Here is a 10,913-nt window from a genome sequence, read left to right as displayed (position 1 = left end):
GACAGTCCTGCAAATGTGAGCATCTCTCTCATGGAGGAGGAAGGGGTGAAGGAAAAGGGTCATCTTTTTTTTTCAGCTTGTATTGGCACCAGAACACTTGTAGTTATTCCCCCATCAAGGCATACTAAGTAGGGACGCCTCACAAGACAATATAAGTCCTGTATTTTATGACCTGAAAGCAAAACCTTTATTAGTTTCAACCTGCTTCTGGTAACATGTGTCTAATGTTAAATTATCTCTTTTATGTGGTTTGTGTATTACACTCTAACCTCGGATTGCTTTCATGTGTTCAACTTTCAGGAGTTCAAGAGTTTTTCAGGAAGAGCAGCAGAATGTGTTTTTGTCAATCTCTTTAGTTTTTGCGCCAAGCTAGGTTTCTAGTGGGCAATTTGAACAGCAATGACTGCCTGGAAGAGCAGGCGTAAGCAGCTTGCATGGTGCAGACACGTGTGAATGCATGTGCATGGAAGACAACTACCAGGGGAACTCATTTGGTTGAACTGTAATGGAGCAGGTCAAAGGCTAGAACGCTAGAACAGCCCAGTGACAAGCAGACCAAGATGAATTGGGCAGCCACATCACAAAGTCCTTATTTTCTTAAGCAGCCATGCTTCTAGAGGTACAGGTAAGTGTATAAATGATAGACCTGGCAATGGTTCATGCTGAACAATGTTGTGCCACGATGGGGGGCTGGACTGACAACTCTGGGGCTGCTGTGCTCAATCCTTGCTGAACTGCCTGAGCCTGAGTCAGATTTTTAGACTAAAACTCATGTTTTCTAAACTAGATTTAGATGTCTTGGAAAATATTTTGGATGAGTGACTCACCGGCCGGTTACAGAGATAGGGTGAGTAGCAGCATGGCAACGGTCAACGAGGTTTCATACTTGTCATGGTGCCATGTGAATTTCCTGATCTCCTGCCTTTAGAGCCAAGTATCCACAGCCCCTTACTCTACCTCAGCCCATAGCGGTCTTCCAGAGACTACCCATGTGAAGGATGAAGCTACAGGGGGTTGTATTAATGCACATGATGAGGCAGGAGCAAGACAACTACATTATGGTGGGGCAGAACAGTGGTTACAGCAAGCTCTGGGGAGAGGGGTGGAGGCATGCCAGCATGCTGGGGCTATGTGCTAGGGATGCTCCACCCAGGTTGCCTGTGTGGCCAAGGACTGTCAGTGTGATGGATGCCATAGCGTGGGCTGGCAGACAGCATCTTCCTCATGGCCTGTTCTTTCTCCTCTACAGAAAGGAATCCAAGGAGCAAGGCAGCAGGAAGCTCCAAACTTCCCTGCTTCCAGTACCTGCTTTGCTCCTCCGTGCTGAGAGCCCTCCCTGGAGCAAGAGGTGGGACCTCCTTCTGTCTCTTCCTGGGTGGAATGATCTCAGCATGAGTCACTTGCGGCACAATATGGACCCTTGTTCCTTTGGAAACAGCGCCCAATTAGCAGCTGCACAGCTCAGCACGTCTCTGACGCAGCTTCTGGAATAGGGCAGGGCACCTTCCTAACCAAAGCATTCAAGGGCAAGGCTTGAGAGTGCTCTAATTTTGTGAATGGCTTTTGCCTGAGAGCAGGATGCAATGAGCAGAAGAAGGTGGGGATGCTGTGGATCCATATCCCTCATTCTTGGTGTCCATTTAGTGCCTGCAAAATATTCACTTTTGAGCCTCCAGGGAAAACCACAGGAAGAGTAAGTTCACTACTAGAAATGTTAGCTGTAATACAAAGGGAGATCTTAATTTGTTGGTCACTGGTGTCTCAGTAGGGATTCAATGGCTGAGGATTATTCCTGAAACCTTCACTTGAGTCCCAGCCTTTTTTTCTGTGGGAAGCTGCCTTTCTCCTGCTTGAGTCTTCTTCTCTAGTCTTCATTTTTAATGTGTCTCATGAGATTCTCATGTATCTCCTAGACCAAGACCTTCCTTCCCTCACAGAGGTCTACCCTTCTCTCGAGTCATTGGAAAACACTACCCCAAAGCCATTTGTGTCTGAGTGACATGTTGGGCAGTTAATGAACCAGCACAGCTGTGTCAAAACATCCCAGCAATGAATACAGGCTAAAATAGAAGCCACAGGCGGGAAACATGCAAACCTTCCTGTGCCAGAGATGAAATCCAGGGAATGCTGGGCCGAATTGCTGGCTTTTCACGCCTCTCACTAATTAAATCCTAGTCTGTAGTCCACTTGTTCACTGTCTCTGAGTTGGTGGCTTCTTAAAAGCTTTATGGAGGCATTTCCACTGGGGCATCTTCCAGTAACAACAGAAATCCTCATGCAACACCTTTAAAGCAGACACATGTAATTAGGTTGTTTTTTGAAGGTTGGTTTGCTGCAGGCAAATGGTCCATCACAGAGTTTAAATGGCCAGCTTGTCCAGTTTTTAACCTCACAAAGATTTTGTTACAGTTGATCCTTTCCTGATGGTCCCTGTACCCTGTTCCAAGTAATTTAAATGATACAGCTTAAGTCTATTTAAAAGAAGGGGGTGGAGTACTTCCACTCATTCCAGCAAGGAAACAAACCCAGGCCAGTCAAAAGGTTTCAAGTAATATTAGATGATACTCAAAATATGAAGACATTTGGTTTGTTTAACAATCCCAATGTGGTGAGTGGAAGAAAGTTGTCTAGTTTTTAATCAACTTAATGTTTTTGCAATGCTGCATGTTGATGTGGGAGTAGTAGTTACTATGTAGACAGTTCTCATAACTTTATCCTGCATTTTGCAGTGTGATGCTTTTGGAAAAAATAATGTTATTATCTAAGAAAGTAAGTTCTTACTAAGAAAAGAAAAAAATTGCTTCTAGCCTTACAGTTCTGCATAGAATATATACACACATGTTTACTTGGGTACACACTTTGAGATGTACCCAAAAACACCCCGAAGTAAAAAAAAAACCAACACAAAAAATCCCTCACCAAACCTTATGGTTTCTGAGTCAACCCCATGCAGTCATACTCCATTTTGCATTTGACTTTTTTTGTTGTTGGCATTTCTACAGTTATAAGTCAATGGATGCCCTGAAGCAAAGATTTGATCTTATTTGATCTTTCTTGCCTGAGCTTGTCCCACAAAAGGCTATCGGTAATAAATATTATCCCAAGTGACTCTGGTACAAGTAATAGCATTCCTTACCCAAAGATCATCAAAAAAAAAAAAAAAAATCACATTAGGAAAGAACTGCTGGGAAGAAAGGTACAAATGACTTGTGTCTCTGCTCTTTATGTCAGATACAGCTCACCTATGAACCAAGAACCAGATAAACCCAGCAGGATCTGAGCAATCTCTAGTTCTTGATCTCTGCCTCTGTTTTGGTGGTGAAGCCCATGTCTGAGACTCTGCTCAAACCACCCTCTTCTTCCTTTCCTATATGGAAGTACTGAAATGGCAGCCTCTTTCCCAAGGGGGAAAACATGGTGTCTTCCCTCTTTTGGCCTGACAGCTCAGGCCAGCTCTGCACAGCTGTGCCCCATCACAGCAGCAGAAAGTCCAAGCTTACTCTTCTTCTGTTTTCAGATATAGGTGGTAGAGGGTGAGAAGACTTGAAAGTACACTGGTTCATCTGTATTTTTAACAAAGTGCTTTGTATTTTAGGTTTCCCTGTAAAACATAATGATAGATTTCTTCAATAATAATTACAGTGGGAAAAAAGCTTCATTCAACTTGCATAAGACTAGCTTTCTCTGAGCATGTAGTTTTATAAGAGTTTAATTGTTTATTATCTACCAAAGACCATGAGCTTTCATTTAGTGATAAGAAGGGTAAAAAAAAAAACTTAAAGGAAGCCCAAACCAGAAACTCCTCTCTGAAGGCTTTTTAGTTCCACCACAGCGCACTAGTGATTCTCACTGGAATAGAATGTGGTTCTCTTCTCTTGTGGTGAGAATATAGAGAGTCCCTGGGGAAAGCAGTAGACTGCTTTGAATCAAGCAATGGCAAAAGTGGAGTGTGATTTTCAGAATCTCTCTCCATAATCCGTCTTTAAATGTTCCCATAGTTATGTGCAGTTTGAATTCCCTTAATTGTGTGATGGATTTACAGTTGTATCATTTCAGATATAATTACCTCTATTATTGAAAACAAAGGAGACACGTGCCAGTCTGAAGGATTGAAGACATGGCCTTAAGGAAAGGCTTGTCTCTTCCCCTCACGCATGCACACACAGATATTTCTGCACAAATCCCTGTCTACCTGCTTGTCAGTGCATTCATTGTCCCTTGACTTCAAGGGCTACCTTTTCTTCATGCTTCTAGGAAGGTTGAAAAGACCTTTGATTGGTTAAGTTAATGGTCATCATCACAGGCCCAGATACCAAAAGAGGTACAGCTGTTTGAACTTTGATATGTGTAGCAAGAGTAAAATAGTCTGTTTAACAGTGCTTCCCCAAGGTTTGGAGAAATGGAAACCTACAAGCCATCAGACAAGAGTAACAGGGCACTCAGTGGAATTGCTGTAACTGCTTTGTACAGAGTAGAGTTCTTCACATGAATGCCCTCTGTGCAAGGTGGCAAATCTCATTCCGTAAATCCTCTCTTTGGAGTTCTTTCTTGTAGTGAGGGTAGGCAACATGCCTGCAGGATCTTCCAAACCTCACTTGTTCTCTCACTGTAGGTATCTCCAGAGTTACTCTTTGGACCTGTCTGCTCAAGAAGTTCACCGCAAATGGAAGCAGGACTGGACTACGCATTTCTGTTTGCATTTAGACATTTTTATGAATACTCCTCACTTACCACTATTCAGTCCAAAGCTATGTGAGCCCACTCCCAAAGACAAACATAATGGTTCCTGCCCTTTGCTGTAGATGGACATCACTAGGATTAGACCATGAGTAGTCTCGGGGGGAAGAGATTATGCTTTCTCGGAATATGTTAGATACAGATTTTGGGGCTTTCTTAACTCTTTTTAAGGTAAGCAATGCTGATACAACTGAGTGGTATCATGATAAAGGGCAGTGAGGTGTGTTTGTGTGTCTATGCATAAACGTATGTAGTAGATACATAGTCATGACACTGGAGAATTAGACACATTACAGCAGGGTGGTGGTGTTTTTTGTATCAGCCTCATTCATCTCTCTGTGCTCTCTGCCAGGAATAAAAGGTTTTGATGATGTTTGGTGGCACACAAGCAGCCACCTGACAGTCCTGTTATGTACACACCCATGGATGTTGCCCTGGAGACCTCACAGCAGCAAGGGCAGCATGCCTGTTTGCATCCAGATGGTGAGAGTTGCTGGGAGTATCTTATCCATCAAGCAGGTTAATTGGGACCTTCGTCAGCACCTGCCCCCCTTGCTGCGTGGCTCCTTGTTGTCTCTGCAGAGCTCCGAGAGGGAAGAAGCAGCATTACCAAAACACAGCAGGAGCAGAAGAGAGTTGGTGTTTGGGTGCTGTTTTTTTCATGCAGTCATGCATGACTTTGCAAATCAGCCAGGAGTGAGGCCACTAAATCCTTTGGGAGTCTAGACCCCCTTTCCCTGTTTGTAGTACTCTGCCCTACTTACCAGGGTGATGTCAGAGGGCATCCTTGGCACAGCTTGTTGCTCTCTAAGGGGGATTCGTCCCACCAAATGTGGACACAGCAACACCTACACCTGTCTAGACACCCTTCTAACAAGCAGAGAGCAAGAGGTGTGTCTAGTGGCTGAGTCACTTTAACCTGAGAGCCCAAACAAGCCTGGATAATCTTCCCTAAAAGTATGCCTATTTCCTCCAGCAGCTATGGATGGAGATACCTGCATTGTAAGGCAAGCTGTCTCTGCCTGTTCTCTTGTTGACTGTGGCCATATAATCATTACTGATTTGCTCTGTCCTTGTGCATGTCTTCCAGGTCTTTTGCTGTTTCTGGGTATGAGAAGGGAATAGCCAGCTATTAGCCAGTGCCCCACCTTGGATTTTTATAGCTCCCTCTAATGAACTAGGCAGCTGGAGGTGTGCCTCAGTGGTTAGTGCAAGCAGCTGACCACAGTGTTGAGGCCTTTCCTTGTTCTAGGATGTCATACTCTACTGAGAGCTACCATCAGTTATACACAAAATCCCCAAATCTCTTGATATTTCCCTTGCCCAAGCATGAGACCATACTACAAACTATTGTGTTGGGAGGATGCTGGGTCCTATGCTGAATGAAAGCCCACAACACCAGGCTTCAGTCACAGAAGGGATTTTTAAGTGACTTTTAATTATGTGGGCAGGGGACTGCTAGCTGTTCTCCAGCATTGTGCCACTTCCAAACCCTGGTGATAGATACAGACATTAAGAAGAGGCTCTACCATCCAGTCCATTACAGCAGTGTTTCACAGACAGGGGGTGGATGCAGGAAGTCATCAAGGGTGAGGAGCTGGCTTTAGAGAGTATGTTTGCACACATCTGAAACCCATTCACTGCCTGTGATGTTAAGCCATTTTCTGAGCTTCAATTCATTGTGTTGTGCTCCTTCTGGTTCTTTCATCATGTTTGTATAAAGCATAGGCCTTTGGGGCAGAACTTTTCTTCCTTTGACACTCCTAACTCATTCTTGCAGGCTTACATTGGTTGTTGTTGCTGTTGTTGAGTAACCAGTAATAAATAAGGTTTTGGTCAAGGCATAGCTGAACCTCAAAGCATCTCTGAGTTATCTGTAGTATGAGTACCATAGCTCCTGATTTATGATTAGGAGAAGCATGGTGCAGGCAGTGCACAGATCAAGACAAAAAATACCAATTTGTGCAGTATTGTATTTCTGGGGATAACATATTCCCTGTCAGAAATCCTGTACACCTGGATGTAAACAAATGAAGAAAGGCCTGAACAGACTAAAAGAAAATACCCCCTTCAGCTAGAAAATGTGTTTAGGAAAGGCAATTTTTACCTTGTGTCTCTTTTTTCAGGTGAGAGTTGAACAAGCATCTTCCTTCTAGAGACACAGGGTTCCTATAAGTGGCAGAACAAAAAAACACTGCAGTGAAAAAACCCAGCCCTTGAATTCCAAATACACCATTCTCCTTTCAAAGTAAGATTCATATGCAAGAAGACAATCTCTCTTACAGAGTTTTTCCTGTTGCTCAGAGTGCACTCACTGGAAACAAGCACACGATTTAAAAAGATATTGGAAGAACAGCTTGGACACAAAGAAAGGAATGACCTGGAGTCTTAAAAAACAGACAAGCTTTTCAGTAGCTGGAGCTTGGAATAAGAAGCTGAAAGTCATGTAAGGCCAGTAAAATCTGGGACATTCTTTTTACCTAAAAAATAACCAATCTTGGCTTCTCTCATTAGTATCTCTGCTCAGGGATTAAGTTAACTGTTTTGTGGGGAAGCTGGATGCAAATCTGCAGCTGTGGTGGTGAGTTTCCTTGAACGTGTAAAGGGTCGGGATGAGCGAGTGCTTAGGTTATTTGAGGGCTGGTGTTCCTGAGCCCTCTTTGTCTGGGATCCAGACAAGCCTTCCTGTTGAGAAACACTGGCTTACTTCAGTGCAAGACAAAAAACATACCAGCTCCTACTCTAGTGGGACAGTGGAACTAGTGAGCTATTTCCATTTAATGCTACAAGCATGTAGTGGCTTCTAGAGGTATCTAAGCAGAAGTAGCACAGCTCTTCTCCCTCCCATTCCTTGGTTTTATTAAGACAGTTCAGGCTTTTGCAAAATTTTTGAAGATGATGTGAGGGCTTCTTGCAAGGAAAAGGAGATTAAAAAATAATATCTCTTTTGAACAGAATGGAGCAAGGGTTTGTTTGTCATGCAATATGGCATCACAGCAATGATGGAAATGGCTTTGCTGCTTTGACCTGCTGGTAAGAGTCTAAGCTGTGCTCTGAGGAACACTTTCTTTGCTGTGTCCCATAGGAGGCACTGTCTAGGAAATGGGGAAAGGCATACAGAAGATGTTTTGATACCTTTCAAACTGGTAATTTGTGGCCATAAATTGGACTGCTTTTTGCAACTTTGTCCAAGTTACCACGTTGCTACTTTAGAACCACCTGAATCCCATAGCACTGGCTACTACAATGTCTCTCTGTCTGTTTAACCAAAGATGTCCTGCGCAGGGGCAAAACCAGATGGAGGGAGTGCCCCCAGCAGTTTTTTGGTTTTATTCTTTCTTTAGGGTTGTCTTCTTTATGGTAATTGAATGGTATAGTCCTTTCATCTCCTGCCCCTTATACACCCTTATGACAGTTTAAAAGAGTCAATCAATAAGAACATTGCGTGTACATAAAGCCCATATATTCTACTGATGACTATGTAGGCTATTACATATACATTTAATGACTGTATCACATGTCTAGTTTTCTGTGGGTGAAAAGCATAGAGGTACCTATCAACAGAAATAATGCATATTAAAATGCTATGATGTGGTAGAAGGGCTCTTAGCAGAAGATATGTGGGAAGTACTCTTTGTTATGGCTGTACCAACCTTGACTAGCCCATTGTGATGAACCCAAGCTGAAGAAACCTTTGTACCACACAGTGTTTTCCAGTTAATTATATATATTTGTACATCTGGGCGTGTGTGTGTGGACAAGTGAGATCATCCATTCCTTTGAGATTTTTTTTATCCTACCCAAAACATTTTTCCTCTCCCTAGCTCCTTTCCAGGAGCTTGACAACAACAATAGAGCCAAGAGCCTTCCCTCGCATCTGATGTCTGCAGTCCAGTGTCTGCTTCAGGATGTGAGCTCTGGGCACTCAGGTGGTGTCAACTCCAAGGATTCCAAGGTCCAGCTTGAGTGTGCTGCAGTTCCAAGCTCAGATAACATGAGATGTTTTCAGGCCAGCCTGGCTTCTGGCTGGGCTCTTGACAGAATCGGGAAACAGGAACCAGGAAAACACATTTTAAAATTATTTTTTTTCCCTTTGTATTTGTCTGAATATGAGAAAAACATAACAAATTAAAGCTCTAGGTTTCGAGGCACCTGGCATCCCTTAGTGGTGTATATTTAAGAGTCTAGCTCACCTTTAATTCACACAGATTTTTTCTATAGCTGTATTTGAAAATTTCAATTTTAGTACTTGCTTAGAAGTGTTGGGGTTAGTTTTGGTTGCTTTTTATAGAGGTGGGTTGGTTCGTGTAAGGTTTTTTCTCTTTGAAAATGGCATTATTATTTCTTCCTTCCTGTATTATCTTGGATCAGAAGGTTCACTGAGATGCCAAACTATGGCTGGCTACAACTTCAGTACATCTGTAACAATGCAGGCCATGACATGCCAGAGAGATGGAGCGTGGTATGTACAGTCCAAGAAAGATGTGACAGATTAACACTGTTAATAATGTTTGCTGCCCTGGATCTTCTACTAAAATCCCCTTCTTCCAGGTAGTTTAACTCTTGAGACACTGATGTAGCAAGTACCTAAACAGATGCCTATAGACAACCGCAGCAATGGTGGGCACCTGGAGTATGTTGTGCTCCATCAAAACAGTATTTCTTCATTGTAGAGCTTAACAAAAATAGAAGTGTGGGTTACTCTTTACTAGAAAGGGAAAATAATTTCTGTTTAAATTCTCTGTGATTTCAGGCAGTGTGGTGGCTGGAATCTGCATCCTGCTCCCTGCTTCCATAAGGAGTATGAGGAATCCTGGGCAGCACTGACCATGGCATGCTCATCTGTAGCATAAGGTGTGATGGCTCCAAAATACATCCCTCTTCCCTTGTTCTGAAAGGTCAAATGGTGTTCTGAAATGTTGGAGATGGTGTGGGGGGAGAGTTGTAGGAGTATGAGGAAAGAAAACAATCAATGCGGGGAAAAAAACCACTTTTTCTTCCTCTTTCCATTCATCATCTTCCACTTTCCCTACCTAGAAAGCATAAAGTGTGCAATGACTGCAAAACTTACATAGCATAGGCTGGGCTATGCAAAAGTACTCTAGGTATGTCTTGATTTTGGAGATATAAGCAGGTTATATTTATAGTTTTGCTATAAATATAGGAGCTCATGAACCAGTGAGAGTCCTGCAGCCTTGACCTACATAAGAGAAGGAGTCAAGCCTGGATCATTAGTTCTTAGCCTAAAACAAGGGATGTGTAGGATGAATAGGTGTTATTGCAGAGTATAATGCATCTTTCCAAAGGAAGCTGCAGTCTTCTCTAAAGAAGTCTTAACCATGTGGGAGACAATGAAAGTTGATTGCTGCACTCAACAGGATCATGGTTTCCTTTGTAGTCTCTTTCATTCCCTGAAGGTTTATAACATCTGCCTGGATAGAGGAAAAGACTGTAGAGATGGCCTGAACATTAGGATTGCTCACCTGTCCCAGAGGGCTGTTCTGGAGGAGGCAGAAACTTTCTCCTGCACACCTGAGCAGTAGTGGGGCTCTCTTGGCAAAGCCCTATTCCCCTTTTTACCATAGGAGGTATAAGCAGTTTCCAACATTTGGAGAGGAAATATGCTTACAGCCCTCTCTTCATTGCAGTAACTAGTGGGAGGAAAGAAAGAAAATCCTGCCATGATCATAATTGAGTTGAAAAAAAAATAAATCTCCAGGCTCCAGGATACCCTAGCCACTGGGGTTCGACAGAGATTTTCCACCTAGCATTGGACAGGCTGTGGGATGAATCCTTGATTTGGGATAGGAACCCTGTTGTTCTGGTTTTATCAGAAGCACACTCTACAACAACTGCAGCAAGAAATTCTGGTCTTATTAAAGTCACAGGTAGAACTTGATGAATTGACAGATGGAAAAGAAAAGGCAGATCACTGGAAGCAGTCTGACTTCAAATAGTTGTGATTCTATGAAAAGAGAGGAGAGAGGTAAACTCTTGGTGGTTTATAATTTTTCCACTCCTCTTCAATAGAGCTATTGGTATAGTGAAGCTAGAGCCCTGCTTATTATTTGCAAGCATTTATTAAGTATTTATTCTTACATGAAATAGAATCTCCACATTAGGTTCTAGCCCTTTCCATTTAGCTTCTTGATTATCTAATTGTGTCCATTTCTATG

This window comes from Pezoporus flaviventris, unplaced genomic scaffold (genome assembly GCF_033815535.1).
Source record: "Pezoporus flaviventris isolate CSIRO_AGI_PZ_B2104156 unplaced genomic scaffold, CSIRO_AGI_Pfla_v1 ptg000013l, whole genome shotgun sequence".
Classification (NCBI taxonomy): Eukaryota; Metazoa; Chordata; class Aves; order Psittaciformes; family Psittacidae; genus Pezoporus; species Pezoporus flaviventris.
This window is presented reverse-complemented; position numbering follows the sequence as displayed.